This window comes from Stegodyphus dumicola, chromosome 2, assembly GCF_044657685.1.
Source record: "Stegodyphus dumicola isolate Sdum_Otavi_A_Nest chromosome 2, ASM4465768v1".
Classification (NCBI taxonomy): Eukaryota; Metazoa; Arthropoda; class Arachnida; order Araneae; family Eresidae; genus Stegodyphus; species Stegodyphus dumicola.
The window spans coordinates 64,312,050-64,322,140 of NC_140769.1; the positions used below are offsets into that span (position 1 = coordinate 64,312,050).

General features: G+C 30.8%; 1 long non-coding RNA gene across 3 annotated transcripts; it reads right to left on the reverse strand.

The window, feature by feature from the left end:
• Positions 1 to 425: 425 nt before the first annotated feature.
• On the reverse strand, positions 426 to 8,665 carry LOC146998461 (uncharacterized). 3 transcript variants are annotated; one of them, XR_015039440.1, is made up of 5 exons: positions 8,425 to 8,664; positions 7,478 to 7,638; positions 6,443 to 6,586; positions 5,187 to 5,300; positions 426 to 567 (listed from the first exon to the last, which is right to left on the reverse strand). It is a non-coding gene; the product is annotated as an uncharacterized LOC146998461 (long non-coding RNA). The 3 variants fall into 3 exon arrangements; XR_015039438.1 differs by lacking the exon at positions 7,478 to 7,638 and having other exon boundaries at positions 8,425 to 8,665; XR_015039439.1 differs by lacking the exons at positions 5,187 to 5,300; positions 7,478 to 7,638 and having other exon boundaries at positions 8,425 to 8,665.
• Between the last annotated feature and the right edge of the window lie 1,426 nt (positions 8,666 to 10,091).

A 10,091-nucleotide genomic window follows, 5' to 3' on the forward strand; every position in this document is an offset into this window, starting at 1 on the left:
ATCCGAGTTATTAAGTATATTAAGGCTGTTTACATTTTTCATTCCAAAACATATATTCAATTAAAATACATTATGCAATTTGTGTTCATCTACATTTGTTAATGTTTAATTAATGCCAACAGAAACATGTTCGCATAAATTCCTCTAAGTAATTTAAACATGAGGTTGTTTAAGAAGGCCATTTTTTATCCATTCATTTATTGAAATATTTGCATTACTTCTTATATATTAAAATTTACATATATTATGTACTTTTTTCAGTAGACAATCCAAGAATATTCTATATGTTAAAATGTATGGTATATGCAATAATCCCCCCCCCCAAAAAAAAAAAAAAAAAAAAAAAAACTTATCCTCTATTTGTGATCTTATTATCTGATTGTGTCTTCTTCAAAATACACAAATAATCTGATGGAATGAAAATATTTTGGTCATTAAAACTTTTTAATCACTGCTCTTTACATCTACATTTCTTTTTTCACATAATCTGAAGTTTTCGAGTAGTCTGAAGGTTTTCAAACTGTGTTTCACAGAAATTTTAGATACCATGCAACTCCTCTAGGGCATCTGTAAGTCAAAATTTAAAACAATTTTTAATATCACTGGACATCAAAATGAAGTACTTGAAATAATCTTTGAAATTCTCTTATTATTGTTAAAAAATATTAAGCAGATTTTTGTTTATGATTAAATTTATAATGAAATAATGAATTTCTTTTTACTTTCTGCATAAAATGCACAAATTTTATATTTCAATTCTTTAACATTTATTTTTCTGAGGATAGAAATTCTTCTATAGAAAAAATTACGATTTTAGAAGTTTTTCTGAATTTAAAGATTTGAAGACAACCCTGTTATAAGGGTTTACGATTATAATGTGAATGACCCAAATAATTGTAAATGGCCTATGGCCATACTTAATACACATATTATTTAAATTGACATGCTTTACCTGTAATGTACATTTGTGACTTATGTTATAATTTAAGTGCACCAGTTTACTCACACTTATCTGTATTGTATGTATGTATTATATGCATCTCTAAACTCAGGTTAAAGCTAGCTCGTTTCCCCTTTCTCAGCTTTCCCAGATGACATTTTTGGGTCTTTACTGGAACTCGACGCACACTTTATTTCGGCTAGAATAACCACTTATCTCACTCTTCTTTTATTCAAAAATTATAACATACTAATTTGGGGAAAAAATTATATTTTATGTTAGTTACTCATGACAACATTCGAAACAACCTACATGTTCGACAAGGGGTAGGGGTCTAAGAAAGCCACAACTTTTTCAATGAACTGGATGAATAAATGCAGCCCTGCCTTTTGTTGTATTTTATGCATTTATAAATTTCTACCTGACTGTTTATTCTTTAATTCTATATAACACAATTAATCGATGCTTGTTTCTTGTATGGAATTTTAACATTAATTCTACATAATAACATGAGTAATCTTTTTTTTTTTAATTGTATTTTAGCATTATTAAAAAACACTTTGGCACTATGAACTGAGAATATCTGTCAATCTGTCTTCTACGTTAATTTACAATAATATAAATGTGAATATCTGAATGGAGTTATATTGAAAGATCTACTAGATGCTATGATTCCATGATGGTCAATCCACCACATTGGAAATATTAAATCAAACAATAAGTACAGGAAAAGATTCAGCAAGACAATATATCCTCTTTTGAATGAATACATTTAACTGTAGTTATTCCATATGATGTATTATACAACACCCCAAAATCATGGAAAAAAACTTTCTAAACCGAGTTTACGGTGTAAAAAAAGTAGTGGAAAAATGTTGTAGTCATGTAACTGGGCTATCTAACATAAAAATTACAGCATATTACACCAGTGTTCTTACCTTTACTGCATATTACAACCAAATAACTACAATTAGATATGAGAAAGAACAGGCAGTGTCAGTACAACCAAGAGTAAAACTTTTACAGAGTTGCTAATTTGAAAACAAGTGAACCTGTAAAACTAACCCTGCATACTGGTTTGCTTTAGATGCATTTGGTAACCAATATGCCGTAAGTCTTTACCAGATTCAGTTTTGAGTGCATTAAATACTATATTGCTCATATGTCTTGATCGTGACAATCAATGCAGCTGCAGCATTATTGAATAGAAATAAGTTATATGACTCTCAAATAAGTGTTTGTAAAGTTGTTCAGGAAATAAATATTACTAAATAATAACATGTATTATGTTTATTGAATTGTACAAAACTTACATGTTATACTTTGAATTATCGTCAATTTTAATTGTCTGAAATCTGGTATTTGATAGTATATAGTTGTAGCAGTTTTTTCACTATAAATTCTGAAGAATCTGAAAATAAATGCACATACTAAAGTATTTCAAGTATGATAATATTCAGTATTTAAGATTATCCTAAATGTATGAAATTTATTATTTTATTTGAAAATAAGTATTAGTGTATCCATGGCATGCAGGTCCCCGAGATTACTCTATTATCCACTCATAGGTGGGGGTGTCACCTTTGCCAAAGGCTCTTTGTAGCCTGCTTTAGGTTTTATACTAATTTTAATTACTGGCCATCTACTGAAATGGTTTCTTTATGTATATCCACCTTTATTCCAACTCTGGTATTTCTACGGCGATGGAGGTTTAGTTGACCATACTTCTTGACAATTCTTTTATTTTTTTTTTTCAATTTGAAGCGGTAGACCAGTATTTTCATTTAGCATAACTGTTTTTGAAGCAGACTCGAAAATCTCCTTCAAAGAGTTGGCTGCATTGTGTAAATTTTCGCTATCTAAATTCCAAAGGAGTGACCGAATTGATCTGTAATTTGCATCGCACTCATTGATCAAATTTCTTTTTTTACTCAACGTTGCTTCTTCAGATATGGTGGGTAAATTATCTGATGTTCCACCTGAAGGAGTTTCAGTTGATGAATATTTTCGTTTTCTGGTGCCTGAAATACTTCTTGAGACTAAATCTTCATCAACTTTGAAAATAGCCATTCTGCAGTACATTCCAAACTCCAGGCTGGAAACTTCATGCCAGCAAACACAATATGCTTGCACAGCAGTCGGTTTCTTCTGAAATCTAAGCATGTGCATTGACACAGTTGTTTCTGTTCATCAAACGTGACAGAATAAACTGCATCATGCTTAGTTTCAGAAGAAACTTTAAAGAAGCCATGTGAAATTTTTTTTATACTACCCACATAAACTTCAGCAGCTCTTAATTTTGTTTTTATGTGATCAATTAACCATTTTGGCTTATTGATTAAATAATTTGGTACATGTTCATTGTATAATCTGGCCTGCGAAAGCATACTCAGATTTTTTCTGACGTAAATTCTATATCTTTCTGGCAGAAATTTCTCAACCAAGATCTTAATTATTTCAGACAGCATACAGTTTTTATATCCCTGAAGATATCTATATTTTAGTTCCTCATTTAAGTGTTCAACACCATTGTTCGAGTTTATGAATAAGTCATTTGGTTTGTAAGCCAAAGCCCATCTCTCAATTTCCTTGAACCATGTTAATTCAAAATAATCTTTCACAGCTTCATATTGGTTCCATGATTTTAATACCTCTATTGCTGCAACCATTTCATCTTGAGTTGGAGCATTTGCTATGGCACGTAATTTACACAAAAGCTCTTCTTTGGGAACCACTGCATTCTTTTTCTTAGAAGCCCATCTTGACCATGCCTGCTCTCGATGGAAACTACATATAAAAACCTTAATTCCTCTAAAGACATTTTCCAAACTTGTAATTTCTTCCATTGCAAAATCAACCATCCCATATTTTGGTCTAACGAGAGGCGACCAATTTTTAATAATTATAAGAGCTTCTTCTAATGCTTTGGCTGTTTCATTTTGTGTAATTATTATGCTCACTATTTGATAGTTCACATTTGTTTTGACAACTAAAAAATAAAGTGGGAGAGCATACTTACAGGTTCGATAGGTCGCGTCGAGAAGAACAAGATTAGAACCATATAAGACATATAAATTTTTCATTTCTTCACTTTGATATACAAATAGCAGATTTAGTTTTGAATCTGTAAAGTCATTTGGCTCAGTACCATCATATGTATTTTCAGTACATGGTCTAAAAAAAACAGAACACTTGGAAGTATCCCAGCTATTTATTAACATTTCTGTATTTTCCTGGTCAATTTTACTAGTTCTAATATCGGATTTTGCTTGGCTTATTATTTTCCTTATTGCCTCCATTTCTGGATAAAATCGTCTGCGCGTTTTATCAGTTTCTCCCAATTCAGTTGAAACGTATACTTCTAATAGCTCTGCAATTACAGTGGCATTGCATTTTCCATTCTTAACTTTAGAAGCTATGAAATGCCGTACTCTAGCATCTATAAGTTCTATTACTGCAGCCATGTTACCCATTAGATGATTTTGATGATCTTGGCTATTAGGTAAATTAAACATGAAAACTTCTTCACCAGCAATACTATCTTTATTGGCTAGTTCTCCCTTAATTTTCCGAGATATCATAATCTTTCTTTTTCGGGTTGGCACTACCTGTAACATATTTATCACAGTAAAATTTAGAAATTCCAGCACAGTCATCTAAAACTAATTATTGATAAAGGTTCAATTTTAAAAACTTTCTGTTCATAGCAAATTATTCAAAAAAAAAAAAAAAAAAAACAGAGGAGTCATTTCTTTCCTTTAAAAAAAGCTGTAAAAAGGATCTTCCATTTTTATAACAATAGATCAAATTACTTCTTCAAAGAAACATAACCAATAAAACTTCACTTTGAACAACTTATTTCTATTTGTAGCAAATTGGTTAGAATATAATTAGCATTTCTGGCCTGAAAACATCATTTTATTTGCATGTCAATTACTGAATTATTTATTTAGGAAAATATTACTGTTAAAAACCCTCTTTAGGCAAAAAAAAAAAAAAAAAAAAAAAAAAAAAAAACTATTTAGAAAAATATGTTGAATAAAGAGACACAAAAAATCATTTCTCTTTTTTACATTGTGACTCTAAAAATACCTTTTGTTTTTATGTCAAAAAGTATGTATACTTTATCATAGAATACCTTCAATACATCTTGCTCATACGTGACAGAATTATATTTTTTCCTTAAAAAAAAATTCTCTAAAATTACTAAGACCATCTTAGAACAAAAAGTTAAATAAACTTCTACCTTGAACTGAGGCATCCTGTACATTCGGGTAACATTAATTACAGCTGGACAATTAACTTTTTTAGTTGTCTGGTTCTTGGAATATGCTTTACCAAAAGCATGATCAGTTTGACACTAAAAGGAAAAAAAAAAAAAAAAACACACACACACATATATACAGTCAAAAGTCGTTAATCCGGACTCGTCGGGACTTCGGCGATTCCGGATTATCGATTTTTCCGGATTATAGATCATTAGTTTAAATCTCGTAAGATGGCATGCAGAAATTCTAAAATTAAAAATATGAAACCGTAATTTATGAAATAAAGAACAATTATGATCTAAAGGGTATCAAAATTTGCAAAAAGAAAAAGCTTAATATTTATTTGTTTACTTTATTAAACATTTCTTTCAATGTAAGTTGTTTAAGTTTTGCTTCGTTTCATGTGATAATACTTTCTCTTTAATTCTATTAAACAGACATAATTTCTTGTTCAGTTACAAAGTTCCGCCGTTCAAGTCCTATAATTGCTGTGTCAAGAACACCGACTAATTTGTCAATCGAAATTTTTTTGTTTTCAATAACCTCTGTCACTTTTCTTCGCTATAAACGAGGAACTTGTTTTAAATCATATCAAAGACGGAGCATATCGAGATGAAATACTACATTTGGTAAGGAATTATAAGCCAAATAAAATAAAAACATCTGCGCTGAAGATAAGGATAGTGCTGACAAATCAACTTCCAATTCATTACACGCCCGCCGCCGAGCAGCGTGAAATTGATAAACAGATTTCGGATTTCAAAACATACTTTCGCTTTAGATCCTTTACATATTAACAAATATATATCGGAAATTCTTTTTGATATAATCAAAAGTTTAAGCTTACTTTTATAAAATTGCTCTTACAGTCTGCAAAAAATAATAAGCCGGATGCAATTCGAAAATTAAGGAACAACGCAATCATCAACATTAACTGAAATAGATAATTAGATAATTTTAGCTTATACGTCCATTATACATAAAATACGCACGCGAAAACGTATTCTGCACTTGCGCACACTCATATGCGCAGTCGTAAAAGGTCTTACGCGCACGCGTGAACGCCTCTGCGCATGTGTCAACGTGACGCATGCGCAGAAAGTTTTTAGTTTTGATGTCCGGATTATAGATCATTCCGAATTATGGGTGTCCGAATTAACGACTTTTGACTGTATATATAATCCAAGAGGTGATATTTTTGTATAAATTTTTAAATATAACAATGTTATTTTACCTTTTCATTTTTTTTCTTTAGCATAATTTTCCTTTTGACGTTTATTCAGATCTTTTCCTTGATGGCAAACATAGGTTTTTCGCCCAAAGTGGAAATAGGGAATATCATCTAACCAGTTTAATCGTAAATTTGGAGTTAGTTCAACTGGAAAGAAAATTTTGATTTAGATCACAATCTGATAAGCTTTGATTTTTAAAAGAAAGAAATTACAGATCTCTATAAACATATTATACATTTAACTGTCTCTATATATACTACATACTGTAGACACTGCTTAATGTATTGCAGCTGATGTCGTGTATATTGCTATTGAATTTCTAAGTTCTGCTCTTTCATATATGGAAACATAAAAAATGCATCATTTGCTGTAATTTTATTTGCTCAATTTGGTTAATATAATCAAAATATTATACAATAAATTTCTTAAACTGAAGAACGAAAATGATTTTAATCAAGCATTTAGAAAAAAGTGCAAAACAATAAAATAAAAAAAAAACTTAATTTCATACGAATTTTCAATAGCTATTGATTTGGAAGGGCTTCAGCACAGTTCCCTCTTCTTCAAAAGGGAGGTAAAAATTCCTGAAAACATCTTTGCCAAAATACACTTGCGTTTTTGCCCAATTTCAGATTTTACATTTGCAAAATCTCTTTAAACAAGGATGCCCTCCAAGTATTAAGATTATAGGTATAGAATTGGTCCAATAAATTTCAGAAACATTATGGACTACTCAAATGAACTTTTGCAATGAAGACTGTAAACAATTGATAAACAAACTTTTATTTTTCCTAATTAAAATGTTAAGAAAGTGGCTAGTTATATTTATAGTTAATTCAATTCCTATTTTAAAAGATACTTTTCTCATCATCTTATATTATCAAAAATGGGCAAATGTAATCACATTAAGCAGCACCTACTGCAAACATAGAGAGATATTAAAAGCATTAAACTATTATGTAAAAATATTATGTCATTTTGTCTCATATTAAAATTATATATGCTAGGTAAAGTATAGAATGAGCTAGCTGCCTTACGCAAAAGGGATGCCTTTGAGAAGGTCTAATGGGAAACTGTCTTGTATTCACTTATATATAAGGAGAACAGGAAAATTCCCATGCAGCTAATCCATTCAACAGTATTTGTACCTTGATCAAACATCCAGTATTCAGCTATCTTATCTGCTAGTCCATTGGTGCTAAGAGTCAAAATAGACAGTAATGTGATTTGACACACAAGATAAGTAGCATTCATTGACTAAAGAAATATATATATCACATCACTAAAGAAATATATATACATTTCAGAAAACTTTCCTGTTTTCTAAAATTTAATATCTTTATTATTATAACTTCCTGATATTTCAATGCATTATAATTTTATGGTGAACTATTACCTGAAAATAAAACAGAATATTTTTTGAATTGGTAGTTTTTATTATAAGGTTATTTTGAAACATGTTGTTAATGATAAAACTAAAGAATGGATTTTCTTTATAGACTATTAAATGATTATATTTCAAATCAACAGACTGCATTCATACACTAAAATAGGATGAAAAATATAGTAGTCATCGAGACAATTGTCGAGTTTCTCAAGAAACAACAATAAAAATTTTCAAATCTAACACGGTATATCTTGTTTAATGTTTAATATAGTACGGAATGTTTCGTGAAGCATCAGCTATTTAGAAAAAAAAAAAAAAAAAACATGCAATACCTGACAATGAAACCAAATAAAAATCAAACATAACGCTACTACACGTTATGCAACAAAATTAATGAATATGAACGTCTATAAACCCTTTTTTCAACTTGGACCGAATCTCGCAACATCAACTAGATCTTACGCAATAAAATTAATACAAATTAGTGCTGATAAGTTCTTTGGAACAAAATGGCCAAATATCAACTAAACAACCAAAGAAAGCATTTACATTCTAGAGGATTTTTATTTACTCATTACATCTTCAAAAATTACTTACTCTCTTTATCGAATGACTTTCCATAGTAGTAAACATATTTTGTTACAGTTTCTACTTCGTGTCTGCGAAGTATTTCTTTAAATTCGCTCCAAGATTTCGCAAAATTCATTTTGCCTCTAAACACAAAGGTTCATACACGAGACGGACTTTGAAACTCGTAATCGATAAACCGGCCATTCCCCTATCGTTGACACAAGTCTTTCTATCGATGGGAAAAGGAGACTCTAGGCCATCCGAAAAAGCGGCGACCCTAAACTGTGTGAGAAGAAAATCGTTCCCGACTCGGCGCACTCGGTTACATGCGTAAGTAGCAGCAAAACCAAAACTTGGATTAGAGGATGCCCCCAAAAACTGAGAAAGGTAGGAAAGTTATTTGATTTTTATTTTGAAAGGATGGAGAAGTTAACTGAAGAATTGCTAAAACAGAATGAAGCTTTAATGGTCGCATTGCAAGAGAAATCGGAACGTAAACAAGACAAAATTTCTGTTTCTTTTGATAAGTTCGATGAAACGATAGAAAATTTTGATTCGTTCATAGAACGATTTGAGGCTTTTTTGGACATTCAAAATGTTCCAGAGGCAAAATGTGGGAAAGTTCTGATCTCAAGATTGAATACGAAATTGTATAATTTGTTGAAAAATTTACTCTCTCCGGATAACCCTTCAGATAAAAATTTTACCGAACTAAAAAAGGTTCTTAAGGGTCATTTAAATCCTAAAGCTTTAATAATACCTAGTCGGCAAATGTTTATTAATAGAAAACAGCATGAGGGGGGAATCAATTAGTAGTTATGTCACTGAATTACGCTCGTTAGCGATTCCTTGTGAATATAAAGAGGATATGCTAAATACCATGTTAAGGGATGTTTTCGTTAGCGGTCTACGAGATCGTAATATCTGAGATCGATTATTTCAGGAAGATGATATCGATTTTGTAACTTCTTGTGTAGTTTGTTGAATTTAATTACTTCTGTACTTTAAAAGAAGACTCAACTAATGAGTATATCTCAAGAATTCAAAACTTTTTATTATTACAATTTTAAACAGTTCACATGACATTCAGCTAGCACAGTAACACGTGCATCACAACAACGGAATCGCATAGCATGAGCGCCATTAAAGTTACAGTTATTTCAAATATACACCACAGATTTAGAGAAAACATTAAAGATAGCCTTGGCGATGGAAAAGGCGGTTAAGCGTGCAAATGAAATTATAGGAAATTCCGTAGAACTGAAGATACTTAAAACGAAGAAAAATGAGTCCAAACCGCGGAAACAAAACTTTGTTGCTAAGATTAATAAAGGTAAAAATGAAACTTGTTCTCGTTGCTTAGGAGCAAATCACAATAAAAACAACTGTAGATTTGCAACAAGCGAATGCCGCTTTTGTAAAAAATTTGGACATATCGAAAAGGTGTGTTATTTGTCTAGGAAAAACCGACAGGTTAAACAAAAGAAAGTTGAGGCAAATAATGATTCTGATTCGAAAAATGAGGTCCCCATCTATGGATTTAACTCCAGAACGCACATGTTAAGAGAGGAAGAGCCGAAAAAACCGCCAATAATGGTTCAAGTTGCAATATAAAACAAACCAGTTAGCATGGAACTTGATACTGGGGGAACAATTGTAACTTCTTGTGTAGTTTGTTGAATTTAATTACTTCT